Source organism: Ursus americanus, chromosome 6 (genome assembly GCF_024610735.1).
Source record: "Ursus americanus isolate L20-20 chromosome 6, mUrsAme1.1.p, whole genome shotgun sequence".
Taxonomy (NCBI): Eukaryota; Metazoa; Chordata; class Mammalia; order Carnivora; family Ursidae; genus Ursus; species Ursus americanus.
Window position 1 is genome coordinate 42,788,068 of NC_142132.1, and position 20,421 is coordinate 42,808,488.

Sequence of the window (20,421 nt, forward strand, 5' to 3'; positions counted from 1 at the left end):
AGAAATCTCTAAAACCATCCCATCAGCTTCTATTTAGAGTCACTGAGAAAAGTTGAATATGCTGATGCTTCACTGGAGTAACATTCCCCCTCTCTGCATTTGCCTCCAATATATTGTTATTGTCTCTTTGAGGCTTCGGACTCCATTTATATGAAAATTGCAGGAACTTCAGATAAAGTAACCACAGCGCTTACTCAGTATACTCCATACAGGTTGCCTCACATTCCTTCATAGATCCCATTAGTAGTGTCTCAAGGTGGAAATGGGATGCCTAGAACTCCAATAATTCTCCAATCCTCAAATGGCTACCATGAGGGAATCTACTCTCGATAATTACCAAGAACACACACCATGAAATGCCCTCTGTAGCCACCGACCAGGGCTCTGTTTCCAAGCACCCAGTCTGTTCTCCCATTATGGTTCTAGAACGATGTGACCTTCGTTGCCCCTCTAATTCATGTGCTGGCCAAAAAGCTGTCCAAGGAGCTTGCTTAATGCTCCATTTTCCCTGAACTCCACTCTGGTTATATCTGATGTTGGTTGTGGGTTCCTCATGAGAGGGAGGCATTCCCAGGCCCATTTCTTAGGACCCACAAATATCCTTGATAAAGAATAAGTCAAAAACATTTGCAGAATGAGTTGATCCAAAAATTAAGAGAGGAATCGTGGAGTCTCTCCAGCCCAATTCCCCAGCCTTCTTCCACCAAAGCCCCTCTGTGGGCTCAAGAACTCCATCTTGTTCCTGAGACCGTGTTAGAACTCTCTTAAGAATGAAGGACAAAGGAAAGATGAAATAAAGTGAAGAATGAAGGGCAAAATGGGTGAAGGTGGTCAAATGTACGGACTTCCAGTTAGAAGATAAATAAGTCCTAGGATATTATGTACAGTGTAATGACTATAGTTAACAATACTTCACTGTATATTGGAAAGTTGCTAAAAGAGTAGATCATCAAAGTTCTCATCACAAGAAAAAATGTTTCTAACCATGTGTGGTGATGGATGTTAACTAAACTTACTGAGGTAATCATTTTGCAATATATACATATATATACATATATCAAATTACTATGTTGTATGCTGAAAACCAATACAATATTATATGTTAGCTATATCTCAATTTTTTAAAAAAAGAGCAAAGGTTGGAAGTGATGGTATTTTAAGTTTCCCCTTAAAATTTCCTACTAATATTATTTATCTACCTGTATGTCACCTCAGCCTCACACTCTTGCAAAGGATCAGAATAATAGACTAATGATCCTTTCTCCCCAGGAGATAATTAGAATTTAAAACTAAGACAATTCAGATTGCTTTGGAATGCTCCATGTAGGGCAGGAGGTCTGTGAGCAGTATTTTTGGTAACAGGCCCACCTGCTGGGCCATCACAGCTGGTTTGGCTAGAGGGGTCCATCTCAACTTCTGAGGGCAAGTGAAGCCAAGGTAGAATCACTTACATATTATCTTGTTCTGTCCAATACTCCTGTGACCCTGCTCCGTACTTCCAAAACATATGCCCCTGTTTTCCTGACAAGATTTCACATGTTTTTTAAAAAATCTATCGAGAAATAGTCTGAATTTGCAGAGTTCTTGCTTGATCATGATTTGCAGTTATTAACTTCTTCCCATGGTTAAGCACTGCACATCACCCCTCACCCATCCAGCCCTCCCACTAGCACCCCACCACTCCCAGATCTGTCAGCTTCCTTCCTTTCTCCAGGCCTACAGTGACATCAACAGCACATACAAGGTGTGCCAGTCTTTCCTGGGAACCAGTAACGACGTGAATTCTCAAACTCCTTGATTCTATGACCTCATCATGCCAGTCTGATGTTCTTCATGGCCATAATATTGACCAAGAGAGGGTGTTTATGAAAGAAATGATTACTTTAAACCTCCATTTTATGCTCATTCCCCACGTGTTGGTGAGGACCAAAGCCATTTGGCAGCACTGATTTATGGCAATGCTTCTCTAGCTTTTAGCTTGCATAAGAATTATCTGGGGAGGGCCACTGGGGTAGCTCAGTTGGTTGAGTGTCCAATTCTTGATTTCAGCTCAGGTCATGATCTCAGGGTCATGAGATCAAGCCCTGCATCAGACTCTGAGCTGGGCTTGGAACCTGCTTGGGATTCTCTCTAAGAAAAAAAAAAAATCTGGGGATTTTGTTACAAATGATGAGTCTCTACTCTCAGAATCTCTGAGCCTTGGTGGTCCCCCAAATATGGGTATATCAGGAGTTTCTGAGGGAGGTACTCTGTGGACCACACTTTGCAAAATACTGGATTACAGCTAAGGGAAAAGTTTGACTTTATGATTTCTTCTTTAACTGATACTGGTTTGGGGTTCTCTTCTTTTGTACTGCCTTTATCTGGTATTGGTATCAGGGTAATATTAGCCTCATAAAATATATGGGGAAGTATTCTCTTTTTTGCTATTTTATGGGATAGAGTATGTAGTATTGGTTTAACTATCTTTTAAATATTTACTAAAATTTTACAGCAAAGACATCTAGCACTACAGATTTCTTTGGGGAGAACTTAAAAATTCAATTCCCTTGGGGCATCTGGTGGCTTAGTCAGTTAAGCATTGAACTCTTGGTCTCAGCCCAGGTCATGATCTTGTGGTGATGGGATCAAGCCCTGCATTGGGTGTCAGGCTCTACGCTGATTGCAGAGTCTGCTTCAGATTCTTTCTCCCTCCTCCTCTGCTCTTCCCCCATCCCTGCTCGCTTGTGCACTCTCTCTCTTGCTCAAATAAATAAATAAAATCTTTTTTAAAAATTCAATTCCTTTAATAGTCATAGGGCTATTCAAATTATCTATTTCATATTGAGTGAAGTATGGACGCTTGTGTTTTTCTAAGAATTAGTCCATTTCATTTAAGTTATCACATTTATGTGTGTTGAGTTGTTCATGGTATACCTGTATACATTAGTTTTCTATGACTCTGTGGCAAATTACCACAAACTCGTTTGCTTGAAACAGCAGAGATTTATTTTTTCATTCTTCTGGAGAAAATCAGTTCAACATCAGTTTCACATGACCAAAATAAATTGTCACCTGAGCCATGCTCTGACAGTTCTAGGGAACAAGCCATTCCTTGTCTTCTAGCTTCTGATGACATTACCTGACATAAGGCCACATCACTCCCTCTCTGCCTCTGTGGTCACATTGCCTACTCCTCTTCTGTGTGTATCCAATCTCCCTCTGCTTCTCTGTTATAAAAATACATGTAATGGCATTTAGGGCCCATCTGAATAATCCAAGAAAATGTCTCCTTCTTGATCATTAATTTAATCACATCTACAAAGAACTTCTTCCAAATAAGGTAATATTTACAGGGTCCAGGGATGAGGACATGATATCTTTGAGGCTACCATTCAGCCTACCATACCTTATTATCCTTTTGATGCTTGAATGGTCTTTATGGTCCCTTGTTTCATCCTCGATATTGGTAATTTGTGTCTTCTCTCTCTCAATCTCTCAATCTCTCTGTCAGTCTTATAGATGTTTGTCAATTATATTCAGTTTTTCAAAGAACCAGCTCTTTGTTTTATCTACTATTTTCAATTTCATTGATTTATTCCTTTACACTGTTTTTCCTTCTTATTACTTGCTTTACGTTTACTTTTCTACTCTTTTTTCTAGGTTCTTGAGATAGGAGTTTGAATTATTAATTAGAGATTTCCTATTTTCTTATATGTGTATCCAGTGTTATAAATTTCGCTCTCATTATTGCTTTATCTGTGTTTTACAAGTTTTGTACTTTTGTTTTCATAGTTCAATATACTTTTTAATATTCTTTGAGATATCCTCTTTGATCCATTGAGTATTTAAAAGTATGTTGTTTAGTTTCCAAGTACTTGGAAATATTCCCTATATCTTTCTGATATTGATTTCTAGTTTGATTTTATTGTAGTTAAGGAGCTTGCTCTGTATAATTTCAATTCTTTTCAATTTGCTGAAGTTGGTTTGATGGCCAATGATACGTTCTACCTTGTATGTATTCCAGGAACACTTGGAAAAATGTACAATCGATTGTTGTTGGGTGTAGTATTCAATGAATGTCAGTTAGTTCCTATTGTTACCAATGTCGTTGAGTTCCTCTAAGCCCTTGCTGATATTCTGTTTTATCAATTGTTGAGAGAAGGGTATTAAAGTCTCCAACTGTAATTGTGGATTTGTTAGTTCTCCTTCCAGTTCTACTTTGCTTCACAGAATTTGTAGTTCTATAGCTTGGTGCCTAATATTTAAGACTATTACGTCTCTTGGTATATTGACTCATCGTTTTTTTAAATTTTTTTCAGTTTTATACTTTATCTGACAATCAGCAATTAGTTCTCATCCACAGTAACATCTGTAGATCTTTTAAGGTGGTGCATAGGTAACCAATGTATAGAGCTTGTTTGGTGAATTTTCATCCTTGGTATGTTTTCTGGACAATTGCACACAGATACGGTATGGAACATTACTTATACTTTGGCCCAGGCAGCTTTGTTCAACCTGGTATCAATGCGCACATCTGGAGTTCCCATCTCCTTCATGGCAAATTTCCAGATCTCTTTGAGAGCCCAAGGGGCACACTTCTTGAAACTCACTCCATGCATGTGCTTGTGAATATTGATGATGTATTCTCTGATTACTACCTCATTGATGGCAGAATGGCCCTTCTTCTCACCATGCTTCTTTATGGAAGCCATTCTACCAGGCCCCGGGTGAAAAGGAAGAGGGTACGTCATTTCATAATGCCCTTCACAGTCCCTGGCAATTTTCTTTGTTTTAGAACTCTATTTTATCTGATATAATATAGTCACTCTTGCTTTCTTTTGATTTATGTTTGTATGATGTATCCTTTAGCATCCTCCTATTTTCAACCTGCCTATATCACTGTATTTGAAGTGAGCTTCTTGTAGACAGCATATGGTTGAGTATGGTTTTTAATCCACTGTGCAAAATTATGTTTTAATTGGTATATTCAAATAATTTGCATTTCATGTAATTATTGATTTGTTGGGACTTAAGTCTACCATTTTATTTTTATTTTATGTTTGTTCTCTCTAATTTTTATTTCTGTTTTCTTCTGTGGTCAATTGAACATCTTTAGAATTCTATTTTGATTTGTCTTTAGGGTGTTTGAGTATATATCTTGTTCAGTTTCTTTTAGTGATATTCTACGTAATACTAGTATTACTAATATTACTCTATTACATATATATGTGTGTGTTTATATATATATTTGGATCAGTGGCTATTGAACCCAAGTTCTAACTGTTCAGTCTCCTTCCTGGGTTGCCTTCTGATGTGTTGGCTCAATGGATCTTGTCATTGGAGTTTATACCTAGGCTGTGATAGTCCTCCCACCCACTCTGCCACATACACTGTTGAACAACTCTTCTTCACCCAGGATTGCACACATCTCTCTCCTTGATGTTCCACTTCTTTAAAAGTACAATTTGAAACATTTTAATCTTAGTTCCTTAATGAATCTGATTCCATCAAATATGACATTTTCATAGGAACCAGTCCCACTCTCCAGTGAAATGAAAGTATCCTGATATTGAGGTTATGGTAAACTTGCTGTCTCCTTAGGAGTCCCCTCACCTCTTTGCTTCTGCATTTGCCTCTGACTTACCAAACTCCAAAGAACTATAAGTAAGCCACAATTGCATACATATTAACTTGGGTAACCCTGAAGCAGAAATAGAACCAAAATGCATGACTAATTCTGGTGAGTCAATAAATGGAAAGCCAGGTAGGAAGTAGAGTGGGAGAATGTGAGAGCTGGTGGCTTAGAGGGGAAAGAGGTTTTAGGTGATATATGGAGAATTCTAGAAAAGTGACTTGGTTAACAGAGGGATTGTTTCAAATCATGTTAAAGGTCATTTCATTTCTAAACCGATACATTTTCACAATTTGACTATTCATCTTGACTTGAGCGTAGACAATATTTGGAAAGGCAAATTTCAGAGGAATGTGATTTCATTGTTTGTCAGATTAGGCCAGTATCCAAAATGTCATTTGCTGCTCTATCCTGCCAACTAGAGCTAGTTTCATACTCGGAGGACTTTAATATCAGGGCCTAGGAAGATTGGCACCTCCCAAGATCTGAAGTGGCTCAAAGGGGATTTTCTCCTGGACACATGAACTTCATTAGGTAGCCTGCCTCTCTGTAGTTGTCAAATACAGGTACCACGTGGGGTATTTGCCTTCCTGCTTCTTCCAGCCTCAACCTCAGTGAAAATCAAACCAATAAATAAATAAAGGTCTGAGTCAAATTTCAACAGCATTTCCAGAGAAATCTTTCAGAGTTTATTTGATACTGGCTGTGTTTATAGTATAGCCTGTTTTTTTTTTTTCCTTCTCCTGTTTAGTTCCCAGGTAATCTTAGATTTAAATGTTGGTCTAGGGACTTAACAGCACCTCTGCGCTTCATGTATAAATTGCAGCCACAAGATCCCTCACCCTTCTGTTCCTCCTGCCTTCTAACGAGCTAAGAATGGGAAACAGATGCAATTTTCAGACTCTTTCATGCTGTGACGCTTCAGCTGAAAATGACATCCAGAAAAAGGTTGTGTTCTGATCATAATAAATGTGTTACAGAAGGAAGATGAAGCTACAGTCTCATGCATTGTCTGTGAAGTATACTACATAAATTTTCTCTATAACTATTAGCCTTCATTTTAATGTTTCTTTTCATTAGCTCTCCTGGGCAAAGAAAGCTGGAACACTTAAAGCCAAGTTAATGCAGAATGTTTAAGCCATGTTGCTAGGAGCCAGTGTCCTGAGGATATTGATTGAGTCGTTACCACCAAGTATTCCTCTGGCACTGAAGCAGCAGATTTGACTTTGAGCACTTACAAGAAGCGTTTTTGGATGTGACCCCTTTCACCTGATAGGTTAAAGTCCAAGAGTTACAGTACTGGCATTAGAATAAAATAAACTAGAGTAAATGTAAACATGTTACATATGAATAAAAGAGGAAGAAGGATGATAGATGATAGATAGATAGATAGATAGATAGATAGATAGATAGATAGATAGACAGACTGAACTTAGGTCGAATATATTCAAGAACAAATATATCATCAGCAGGTTCAATAAAATCTTGCAGAGTATGCAAAATACAGGGCCATAGTGATCAATAAGTAATAAAGGCTTGAGCTAAGTTTGCAGACCTAAAAACAGGTGAGTTTTCATGCTTATCTTGATCAGTTCAGCAAGAATCCATGGAAGAGTTATTATTTCAGGATCTGCTTACAAGCATTGTAATAGCATGGAGGATGTGTTTGGGATAAGTTACCAAGTCAGAGGAACATGACATAAATTCATTTATGAAATGTCAAAAGGGTTAGGCTGAGTTGTGGTTTAAGAGACATGCAGAATTAGGTGAAGATCAAACTATGGCTCATAAAGGTACACGACTCAGTGGCTATCCAGACAGTATGGTTAAAAATTCTGGAAAACAAACAAACAGGTTACTTTATGTCCCAAGCAGCTTTGGAGGCATAGCTCATCTAGTTCATGCCATTCGGTATGCTTAAGTCCGGCTATGTCCAGAGACTACCCTTCATGGAATGAAGGCACAGGAAACTTAGTCTTTGTTTTACTGAGTTATTGGTGTTCTGACAAGCCTAGCTGGACTTGTTTAGAAGACCAGGATCAGAATCTAGGACTCCCCAAATCCAGGGAGTCAGCATTTGTGTATCATTCAAGTCATTCATGGCCAGTTCAGAATCTTTTAGAAGCACAATGGTGAAGACAAAGGACTCTGAGTCTGAAGTCTAGATTCTAGTCTCACTTCCGTGATTATCAGATGTGTGCTCTTGGACAAATTATTCCACATATATGCCTCAATATCTGAATCTAGGAAATGTGGAGTTTGTTCTCTGTTAGCATTTTGTAAACAGTCTTCCAAAAGCCATTTGTTCAGTGGCTTGTGATAGATTACACTCAAAGATGGCCACAACAATTCCTTCTTCCATTCCATGTGCCCTTTTGCAGTGTGAGTGCCGGCTCTTCCATCGAGTGTGGACATTAATTTATGTGTCCCTTGAATATTGCCTGGCCTTGAGACTTGCTTTGTTTAATATTATAGAGCAGATGTGATATTGTTGGACTTAAAGTCTAGGCCTTTAGAAGCTTTGTAGTTTCTGTTGTTTGCTCTATTAAAACACTGCCCTGAGCCCACATTGTAGGGAAGCCTTTAGGGGGATGAAAAACCATGCGGAGGGCCAGGCCATCTTGTACCTGCCAACACAGAAATTCACAGCACTGTGAAAAATAACCCATCATTTTAATGAAGCCACTACATTTTGGGGGGACTCATCATTGAGCAATAGGTAGCTGAAATGGTATTCTATAGAAATGTGATTTCTACTATCAAATAAGTTTGGGTGAAGATCAACTTAACAATGTAAATAGGTTTCTCAAACTGGAATGTCAGAGCTTTGAATATGCTAACATTGATTTAAAACACGAAATTGTGAGAGAGATTTGTATGCCGTGTCTGCCAGACTTCTTTAATCACAGAATATTGTTTTTCCTAGAAAACTGTTTAATCACTTGTGAATCAGTTTGAGAAACGCTGATGTAGTTGAATTCCAAAGGCCCTGCCAGCTCTAGCATTCGAAAAATCTGCAAATGAAGCAAGGAGTGTTTTGGTCACTATTTCTTCTTGATTATCTTGATGACAAGAAAACTCATTCTCTAGTTGGTTGCTACCAAATTTCATTATTCACTTCCACTGAAACCATTTTTTAATCAATTAATGGAAGAAAGCAGTATCAGAATTATTAATGAGCAATTAAATAGAGATTAAAGAGCTATTAACCTGCAGCTTGGTGGTGGAGACTCGGCTGTCAGGTGGTGTGGGAGCCTGATGAATGTAGACCCACAAGAGACTGTCACAATGATGAAACAAGCAAAGAACAGGCTAATAGATTTATCTATTTCTTCTTGGCAGATTGTAATAGGATATGAAATTGTCCTGCTGATCTAGGGATCTATAGAAAGCCCTTCATAAAAAGAATGTGATTAGAACAAGACAAACTGTACTCTATACTCCATATGCTCACAGACTAGTCACATGATCAAAGTGTGTGCATATGACGCTTGTGTGCGAGTATGTGTGACAGCAGGTATGGGTGAGTGTGTCTGAAAGGATCATCTTTCATACTGATTAAATGCGGCCTCTCTGTGTATATTTATGTTGATCCGAGTGTTCCTGACTTAGTCTATGTGTATTTGTGTGGATGTCTATGTATTTTCTTGTGTATTCACGCAGTCGTATCTGTGCAGGCAAGCGTGCATGCACACACATGGCTGGGCAGGATGTGACTGATAATGATCCGTCATTCTCTGTGCACCTGGAGGACATAATACAAGGTGACAGGAATAAACCAGAGGGAAGGGAAGGGGGCCAGCATGGCACAGCGATTTGTTGAGGTCAGTACACTGCTTAAGTGACTTCACTGAGGGGAAGCTCTGCCTTTGTCTGGGGGCAAGCGAACTGGTTCCCTGTCTTAGCCAGTAAGGAAGATCATAGAGACAGCAAATAGAAATGGACCAATAAGGAAACACAAGCCAGGAATCAGATCAGCAAATTCATTCATCTCTTGGCTCTGACTGGTCCAATATCTTCTTTGAGATAGAAAGTTAAGAACTATAAATAAAGCTTTTTTTTTAATAGCTTAAATGGTAAAGAAAAATTCCTCAATTTTCTCCCTACTTGATATTTGCCCCAGGCAAATTACTACTCATTTATGGGTTGTTGTTGTTGTTGTTGTTGTTGTTGTTTTGATAAATCAACCCAATCCAAACACATTTGGGTTCCCATCATTCAGTAATTTCTAAACTCTGGAATTTATAGTGTGGCACGGAGGCTCTCACTCTTAAGTAGTTTGTGGCATTTATTGAGTAGTGTCAAACCCTCCATTCACATTTTACATGCATTGTCTTATTTAATCTTCATAACAGCTGAATTGGTAGTATTATTATGCCCACTACACAGAGGGGGCAAGTAGGGTATGGAGAAGTTCAGAAGCTGGCCCATGGCCACATATCTGAGCAGATTTCAACTCACAGCTATAGTGGATTGACCCCAAAACCCATGCTTATGATAACTGCACCATATTGGTTCTTTTAAAGGGAAAATTACTCAAGCTCTTTACCTGTCATCTCTGACCTTTGGGGTCAGAACATGGGCATGGAAGAACTTTAGTTTGGTTCCTTGGGCCTAATGAAAAATCTTCTGGCTTCCTTCCATCATTCTTATTCCCCAAGGGCATTTTGAGCAAAACAAAACTGTGGGCTCCTAATACACACACCTGGAAGTAAGGAGCAGTAGTCTTCCTGGCTTGAATGGTTCCCTGAACTCTGTTTCAAGCCCATCTACCAGAGAAGGAGGATACGTCTTGCTCCAGAACAATAACTAGATAGGTCTGGGAAAGAGCAACTGGGAACAGGTCACTAGGTTCCATGACCCCAAGCAACAGTGTCTTGTGTCCTCTGGTAGCTAAAACAGTAGTTATGACAATGACTCCATTTTAACCAAAAAATCCCAGAAATATTCCTTCTGGATCAACAATGTCCATGACTTTTAATGGGGCAAAGATCAGCTGCTATGATCTGAGGAACTTGGCACAAATACTAGCATGTTTATCTGAGAATTTTTACCTTTTCAAATAGATGGGTAGGTAGGCTATGAAGCCTCCAAGAACATCATGGGATTATTAAAAATTCACGTCTGTAGAAGGTTTTGAATTGGCCCTTGATTGCCCTCTTCCTTTGATTGCAAAAGGTGATGAAGGGTGCCTGGCTGGCTCAGTTGGTAAAGCGTGTGACTCTTGATCTCAGGGTCATTAGTTCAAGCCCCACATGGGGGTGTAGAGTTTACTTAAAATAAAATTTTAAAAGTTTTTAAAAGAGAAAGTGATGAGATAATAAAATTAGCATGAATCTGTGGTCCTGAGTTCCCAGTCTTCCTTCATATGAAACTCACAACTTGTAGCCAAATGGGGGAAATGCATTATTGAGTTGACTTTCAAGGGAGAAAGAAAGGTGCCAGCATGTATCAAACACCTGTATCATGCCAATTACTATGATACCATCTCCACACATGTTACTTTACTTAATGCTCATAACAGACCTAGGTGATAGATATGATCATCTCTATTTTAATTTTTTTAAAGTAGGCTCCATGCCCAGCATGGAGCCCAACACAGGGCTTGAACCCACAACCCTGGGATCAAGACCTGAGCTGAGATCAAGAGTCAGATGCTTAACTGACTAAACCACCTAGGCACCCCCAATCATCTCTATTTTATAATTGAAGGTCCAAGGCATTAAGAAAACTTCCCAATGCTTTGCAGTTGGTAAGAGGCAAAACCTGACACCAACATCAGTATATTCTTCCTTCTTCCCCACTCTACATCTGCCTAATCTAGGTCAATGTTATTGTTCATAAATGGTTTATAAAGAGGAGACTTCCCCAAACACATACATGCCCATTACCTCACTACCACGGGTGAACTTTGAAATTGGGGGAAGACAAAATGGCACACTCAGGAACATAAAGTTAGTCAAACAGGCTGGTCCAGTGGAGTAGTAATTTTTGTGGAAAAAGGGAAATGATCTAAAACAGAACAGACTGAAGAAAATCCTCCTTTTTTTTTAAATAAATGGTGGGTCTTGTCTTCTGTATCTGGTTAATAAGATAAGACTCATGACTACCTCCAGCCTTTGTCTTGGTATAACCAAGGGGGAGGCATGAAGGAGCTTCAGAGAAAGAATGTCTATGCAGCAAGACTCTAAAGCATGCCTACAAATGTAGATCTTGGACTGAGACAACAGCTACCCCCTGTTTATCCACATGAGGGCCAATCAGGTCATGAATGTAGGAGCCATGGGCCTTGGGAATTAGAGCTCCTGCTGGAAATCAAGACTGTCACTGGCATTTCCCTGTACATACATCCTGCCCCCATGGTGGGGGAAGTGTCAGGACAGTGATCAAGGATTTGGACATCTGGCATTCTCTCACCATGGATTTATAATCTTGCTTTATATGGGAGGAAATTGAGGGTTCTTAGAGATAAATCCCATGAAACCAGTAAGTGATTGCACCAGCACTGCACCCAGTCTGAATCTAAGGTCCATTATGCTTTTTGCCACGCCCTCCATTTTGAGAAGGGTCTGGCAATAGGTTATCATGACTACTCTAGGACATGAACTGAGTCATTATGTTCCATGGCAGGATACAAAATTAAGTCTTGTTCCTGCCCTCCAACAGCTCCTGATCTAGTGGGAAAGACTCACTAGAGTAAAAACCAAACCATGAAAAAGGGTATAACAAAGGCTACTACAGAGATGTCTGAGCATGAAAGACATTAGGTTTATATTCTCCTGGGAAGCATAAAAGCATGTTTTACTGTGAAAGCTGGTCTCTGAAGGAAGGGCATTTTCAGGAAATGGCACTGTGCAGGACCTTTCAAGCAGTGAGAATAATATGAACAATGAAGGACACATTCAGGAATAAGCAAGCTTTGGGGGCGGGGGCTGCAGCAGAGTGGAGCTGAGGAAAAAATATCACTGAATGTGAAATCAATATTAGCTGATAATAGAGAAGCTTCCATTCCAAGTGGTCTTGGAGTGTTTTTCTTGCTTAGGACTATATTATTTGCATAATAGGGAGACCCAGAAAATCCCTGGAAAAGGAGCTTTAGGAACCTCTCCAGTATCCACATAAAGAGTGAACAGCACAGGTGGGGAATCAGAGCCTGGGAGTTCAGGAAGAAGTGTTCACTTATGTGAGGGTGAGAATGGTGGGTCTGCGGCTCGTTATCTTGCTCTGATATTTGTTTTTCTGCCACTTTGTGAGACACAGGCCCAAAAGCCCCAGTGTATGACTTTTACAGGCAATGGTCCACAGCTGGGAGGTAGCGATTTTGCTAAACATCCAGATTAAATATTTAGGGCAGGATTACCAGGGAATGTGTCAGAATTTAAAATATAGAGTTGCGCAACGGAATCTCTATGTATTCCAAGTCACGGTGAGGAGTCAACAGAGAGCTCCTAAGACAATGGCTATAGCAAAGCAGAGGGGGGATGATTCTCCCCTCCCTCAGAATCTAAAGAGTCCTGATCATAGAATTCATTTTGCAGAAAGGAAACCCAACCATTGGGACAGTGGCCAGCTGGGGACATAACCCAAAAGAGGCTCCAAGATCTGCCTCACATGGTTCAGGTACTGGCACTCACAGTCTACTGCAGCCTGTTCCAGGGCCAGGATGACAATTTTGAGTTTCAGATCTAACTAAATCTAGTTAGTTCCCAGGCAGGCCTGGTTGTCTGTTCAGAGGCTCCTTCCCACTAGGAGATGGGTCAGGAATGGGTCCTCTTTGGACCCCAGCAGACAGGCAGTCTTCAAATCAGACACCCCAAGTGTATCCCAGCCTGGTTTCTGCCTACGTATTGGCTGAGTCCGGACTCCTGCCATGAACATTTGTCCAAGTCCCCTTGTCCTGTTGGCGTTCACTGTTCTTGGCCTCCCTCCACCCCACATGAAGGGCAGGTCTGGGTCTATTCGCCCTGACAGAAGCAGATTTGGTGGAGCCATGTCTCTACACTTTCTTACCGATTACCCCCATACTCCAAGGATCCTGCTATTTTGCCATACCTACCAGGTTAGACTCCTTGCTCACCACTACCAACCCATGCCAGCCCAGTGGATCCTAAGCTTTGAAAAATAATGTGTATTAAGCTATAGTCTTTCCTACTGGGTCTTGATCTACGTTAGGATTTCATCCTACTCTTGACCCCACCAGACTTTACATCATCCCACCCCTAGTCATTTGGAGGCAGTGTGATCTTGGGTAAGTTAACAAACTTCTCTCTGTCCCAGTTTCCTATAAGTGTGGATAAATGATAACTCCGTCAGAGCACTGTCAGGATAATAATATCAAGTCTATAAAACTGTTGGACACAATGGCTGATCTAACACTGGCCATCCTCAGATAATGGGGGGTAGCTTGGAGAATGGCACTTCTGAGGGAGGGGATCAAATGTATGGATAGAGTAGAAAATATGGGGGCTACTTTTTTCTTTTTTTATCACTTTTTTAATAATATTTTTTATTATGTTAGTCACCATACAGTACATCCCTAGTTTTTGATGTAAAGTTCCATGATTCATTACTTGCATATAATACCCAGTGCACCATGCAATACATGCCCTCCCTAATACCCATCACCGGCCTATCCCATTCCCCCACCCCCCTCCCCTCTGAAGCCCTCAGTTTGTTTCCCAGAGTCCATAGTCTCTCATGGTTCATTCCCCCTTCTGTTTACCCCCCTTTCTTCTTCCCTTTCTTCTCCTACTGATCTTCCTACTTCTTATGTTCCATAAATGAGTGACACCATATGATAACTGTATTCCTCTGCTTGACTTATTTCGCTTAGCATTATCTCCTCCAGTCCTGTCCATGTTGCAGCAAATGCTGAGAAATAGTTCTTTTTTTTTTTTTTTTTTTTCTTTTCAGGATTGATCTCCCTGCAAAATACTTAGCTTCAAGACTCTGGGTTGTGACCCACTTGAGAGACTGTATAGGCCAAGGTGGCCCAAGCCAGCTTTGGAGCTCACCCAACTCTGGATGGAGGGTGATGGTCTCTTTTCCATCTGCCTTTCACCCTTCCTGATGCTACCTATTTCTGGAGTGAAAAACTGCCAAATGGAAGGATAGGAACTGTGCTCCCAAACACAGATATCTTTATAATTTAGGCTGTGTCACATGCCCTTTCTATCTGCTCCCATAATGCCCTGCACTTACTTCATCATGGGATTTTCATTGCTGCAATAGATTCTTATGATCTGCGTCCCTGCAACACTGTGATCTCCACGCAGGCAGGGTGCGTGTTGTTTTCCCTGCCACACCACGTGGGAGAAAACCTGGCACATAGTAGGGCTCACTGATCCCTTGTAGAAATGAATGCATGACGATTTAAAGGAAAGTGTCCAAGGGACTCCACAGGCAGGAGACTCAAAAAAGATGGAAGGCAGAATAACTACAAAGGCACTCTATAGCTCCTGATATCTTACCTCCGAGTATCCAGAGAGCTGGTTAGGGTTTAGAGCAAACACGTTTCTCTCAATGTTTTCCACAAGGCCTTATTCTTGCCCTTCCACAGTACCTTGGGAGCAACACTGGTCTTGCCCAAATAACCTCAGCTCTCCCTCTGACTCCATCCCTCTGCTCCATGTGAGACTTAGCAAAATAGTTTAACCTCAGCCTCATTCCTGTGAAATGCAACTAAGAGCACTCCTGTGCACGGCCCTATGGCCCTTGGGGGGTGAAACTGCATGAGGCCTGCCCTGCAGATGAAGACAGGGACAGATGACAAGGAGTACTAAGAGGACGGCACACGTCGTATTCTTCTCCATCTGCCTGAATTAATTTTTAATAAGGCAAACAATGAATGTTTGAGCTTCCTCCTAAAATATTTTGACTAGCAATTCCATGAGTGGGAAGGTTTTAACCAGGCTGTCTCCAAAATAGTAAGTAAAGAAAACAAAGTGAAACATGCTAATTTGGGAGAAAATTAAATCACAACATGGCTGACATCAAGCAATTTGATAAAATTCTAACATGTAAGAAGAGAGGGAAATTAGATTCCCAAACTTGTCCTGAAAGGATCCTACTCTACTTCCCTAGGATTTGGTTCCATTTGACAATCTGGGGTGCTAGGTTGTACCCTGTAGAATAAACAGTGTTTCATCAACATCTTCATATAGCAAGACCAAGTAACTCTAAAAACAAAGGTTCTGAACACACTGAGTCTCAGCAGGAATTTCTCCCTCGCCAGCTGACCTGCACTGAACTTCTTCATTCCAAAAAAGTCCTCAAACTCATCAGCAGTCCTGTTTCTTCTCCTATGTTTCTTCTCCTATGCTTATTCCAGTCTTTTCCTTTTGCCTCATTGCACAAGGTACAAGGCATAGCCTTTTCTTTACCCAAGCCTAGAGCTTAGAGAATCTGAGGACCCCTGAGGGTTCTGACGGCTGGAGGGAGCACACTGCTTTTGATGGTCATGTTTCCTTTCCTGGAGCTTGAAGGGCCTTGCTGGTGCTACATGGGGCTCAATGCATTCCACGCTCTTCCTAAGCAAAGCAGGATATTGTCCTTTAAAGTTCTTTTGTTCTATGTTTGAAGGTTTCCGTTAATATATCTATATAGAGGCAAAGAGGCTGATCTTACAGTTAATCTTTTGTCCCCAACTTTTCTATGAGAATTGAAATATTAAAACGCAAACTCTTAGAGCAGTCTATATGAGAACACCACATAACTGTATGCTTCCAGTCCCCCAACAAACTGTGTGTTTCCATGAGCAGTCTGGGAACCCTGACACCTTCAAGTGGACAGTCCCAGACCAGCATGCTGGAAAACAACAGATATGTGACCAACAGACCCCACGCTCCCCCTAACAGACAGCTAACCACCAGAAATGAGCATGAAGGCATCCTAGACCAGCCAATCTTCTGCCACCTAAGCAAACCGAACAAACATCTGCAAAGCCCAATGCAGATCAACAGAAGCTCTCATTCATAGATCTGTGATCAATAATAAACACATAGTTTTAAGCCACTAAGTGCTGCAGGGGTTTGTTATGCAGTAACAGGTAACCAATACACTAAAATCTGGGGTCATCTCCTCTCCTCTCCTGTATCTTTGTCCGCATCAGTTAATGGGAGAATTCGTGAGTACGTTAACTCCAGCCTGGTGGAGTCTAGGAGAGTGGCCCAGAAAGTTCAGAGAGAACAGCTTTGCAGCACAGATGGTATTATACCACAGATTTGTTTTTGTTTTTTGGTCACTCTGTCTGCCTCCAAATACTTGTTAAGGTTGTCATGAATACCACACAATCTCCTTCTCAATTTTCTGAATAAATGTGATCATTTATAATGGTTTTTTTTTTCATCTATAATTTTAGCTTCAGGAAATATAATAGTCAGGCTGGACAAGAATAATCAGAAAGGCTACTTGGAGGATGTGGAAAAGTACCTAAGTTCTGAAAATGGGTTAGACTTAGTTAGATATTGAAAGGAAATTTCCTGTCCAGGGAAGGAAGAATCGGGCAAGGAAAGGCATTGATTGATTCACCCAACATGATTGAGCAGCTACTCAGGGTCAAGTCCTATTCTAAGGAATATAAATAAATCAGTGAACAAAACAGACAAAAGTCCTACAGGGGGACAGGGAGGGAGTAAATAAGTAAAGAAACTGTCGGATGGTGATAAGAGCTGGAGAAAAATAAAAAGAGGATTTCTAGGGTTTGGAGAGGGGGTCACAAATTTAAATAGGGTCGTTAGAGAAGGCCCCACTCAGATGACATTTGATTTATGTCCTAAAGGAGACGAGATTGTAAGTTCTGCAGATATACAGGAAATAGCATCCCAGCCAGAGGAAAGAACAAGCGCACAGGTCCTGAGGGATGAGCACATCTAGGGTTTTCAGGGGAAAATAAGGAAGTGAGTGCAGCTGAAAGAGGCTGATCAGGGGTAGCAGGGTGGAAGGCAGTAGAAAGTAAGGTCGGAGAGGAAATGGGAAGAGGGCTTTGAGCAAAGGATGGCGTGATATGAGCTAGGGCTCAGAATAATCACATGGGCTGCTGTGTTGAGCACAGACTGTTGGGGAGCCAATGGTGGGAGCTCAGAACCCCATCAGAAGATTGTTAGCATAATCAAAAACAGAAGTGATGGGGGCCTATGCCACAATGGTAGCTTTAGACATGATACAGAATATAGCATGAGAAACGAAAGTAAATTTTTAAGGTAATGCTGAAAGAATTTGCTGATACAATGGATGTGCTCTTTGACGTAAACAGAGGAGTGAGAATGGGTCTATCATTTCTTAATTTGCCATTTATAAGAAAGGACAATCTGGTTTGGATGAAAAGATAAGGAGTTTGGTTCAGGACAGGAAAACATCTCTTGTGAAGTGGTCTGGGTATCACAATTTGGTCAATGTGCTTGGAAAATGTGTCATAGGACTGAAAGTGGGGGTAGGTAAGTTGAGCGAGTTTGGGTCAAGATAAGCTTGCAAAGGTCTTAAATAATAGAGTCAAGAGTTTGAGCACTTTTCTGACTCTAGGAATGGGGTCGTAGAAGGTCATTAAAATCTTTGGAAACCAGTTGTCCACTAGGGGACCTTAGGGTGTGGTGGTAGAGGGAGCAGATTATACAAATCTGGGCCTACCCACTCAAATGCTTACAGCATCCAGGTAGGAAATACAAATGAGTAATGCAGGATATAATTAAGCAAAAGCATAAGCTCTCTGGTAAGTTCAACTGACTGTCAGTCTCCATGGTCGGGAGCAACAGATCAGGTAGTGACGGAGATTGTAACCAAAGGAAGTCCATGCCCCATCCTTGGAGAAAAGTCGCTATTGAGACCACATATAAAAGCAGCTTCAGCATTGTCGAATCCTCTAGTATTTTTTTAGTGAAAGCCAGCTATTTGAATTTTTATGTGAACTTAGATTTGTTTAACTTGGCGAGCAATTTATGCAAAAACAAACACAGATACTGTGGGCAAAACACAATGCAACTCAAGGAAGAAACAGCCCATGGGCTACTAGTTCCAACCCCTGACACAGATAATCCTACAGTCCCTGCTTTCCGGGAGCTCTGATTCAAGCTTCCAGTCCTGCCGCCAGACCCCTCGGGGCATCCTGCTTTTCCTTACCTTTCCCTTTCCATTAGTTCCCCTCCAAGGATAAACTATTTGGCCTATTCCTTGTAACTTTGACAAGATGATATGGTCCCAGGTCCAGTGACATCAGCAGATCTTTCTCTTCTCTTCCCATCATGATTAGCGTTACTGGCAATAAGGTTGGTAGTCTTCCTACGACCCTCTGCACACATTATTTCGTCCGGCAAGCACTATTCTTTTCTGTTGCTAGGCTCTCTCTGCATGCAAGAGTACATGGCTAGAAGTCTGGGAAATCTGAACCCTTGGGAAGAGCCCTGTGCCCACGACAAAGGGAGTTGGTGCATATATATGCCAGCTTCATTGCTTTTGGGGTAGGACAGCTTGGGGGCACGTTCTACACCAGCCCCAGCGGTCCCAGCCAGACTGAGCCCCAGCTGCCAACAGTAGTAACCTACTTACTAACACACTGTCCACTGACTTCCTGCCCTTCCTTATCTCATTTTTTCACTCCCTGACCATTGTATCCTGGCACAAATACTCACACTCAAGTCCTTGTCCCAAGCATCACTCACCCCCCTTCACTGAGTGGCCAAAGTGTTATTAGGATGAGTACCGACATTTGCAAGCTCCTCAGCTGGGGCTGGCTCCTTAAGCCTGTGGGGACTCTGTGACAAACAAGCTGATTTCTGCCCTTTCCAGGCCTGGTTTTATTGACAAATGCCTAAAACTCTGCTTGAAACAAAATGTTTTTTAACTCTGTTGTAAACAAGCTAATCCTCAAACAAAGCACTCCCTCTGGTTCCTCTCCCCTCAACCCTGGGCACAATTTGTTTGGGATCCTTGGTTGACCTTTTAATTGTATTTCAGCGGTAGATGGAGAGAAAAAATAAATTAAAAGCCTCACATCTGCATTCATACAAGCAAATAGTTACAGCTTAGGACAGAGTCTGTGATCATGACAGGCACAGGGCTCGACCAGCTGCCTAGATAAGCCAGCGACCTTTCCAGCCCAGCAGATGCCCAACCTCTGCTCCCCAAGCATGGAGCTTTTAGGGAATCCCTTTGGCTGGCCTAATTGGGGGCTACTTGCATCTGTTCATCCAGTCTAAGAAAGAGAAAGAAACAGGAGAAAGACAGCTTAGACAAGCAATGGACTCAGCACAGCCCTTGTCCTGATTTCTGGGGCCCTGGAGGGAGCTCACTACTGAATCACATTTCTCCTTCATCCTTGCCTTTTCTCTTACGCTTTCCCTGGTGTAAATGCTGAATTTCTCCTAATGTTGTAGCACGTACAGTCAAAATAAAGCTAAATCATAAAGACAGTGATGGCAAAGAATGTGCGTCCTGTTTTCTAATGTGTCCTGGGTGCCTCGCACAAGGTCGGCGCACAGTAGGCATTTAATCACTAAGTGCAGAATAACTGAGCAAGCAAATACATACGTCCCAGGAAGGAGTTTCAATACAAAAAGAAAATATACATTTATAATGGCGAAACAAACTGTTGTTATAATGTTTACTGTTATAGATTTAAATAAACAACATGCACATGTGTTCCTGGTGCAGGGAACACATAGCAACGTTCCAGATTCTTAAGGAAGGTCTAGGCATTATGTTTTCAGTGTGAAAAAGGTTGCTCTTCATCCTTTTTCAGCTGATTCTCCACAGCTGTAAACAAGTTTCCAGCACTTAAAACCCATATTAAAACCATTTTCCTATTTGCTAACTTG

At 41.1% G+C, this 20,421-nt stretch overlaps 1 long non-coding RNA gene and 1 pseudogene across 2 annotated transcripts in view; both read right to left on the reverse strand.

Annotated features, from left to right (window-relative positions):
• Positions 1-20,421, reverse strand: part of LOC123782836 (uncharacterized) — a 183,236-nt gene that overhangs the window by 95,080 nt on the left and 67,735 nt on the right. The gene's annotated exons all lie outside the window — the stretch shown is intronic.
• LOC148109799 (large ribosomal subunit protein eL31 pseudogene) lies at positions 1,689-11,355 on the reverse strand (annotated as a pseudogene).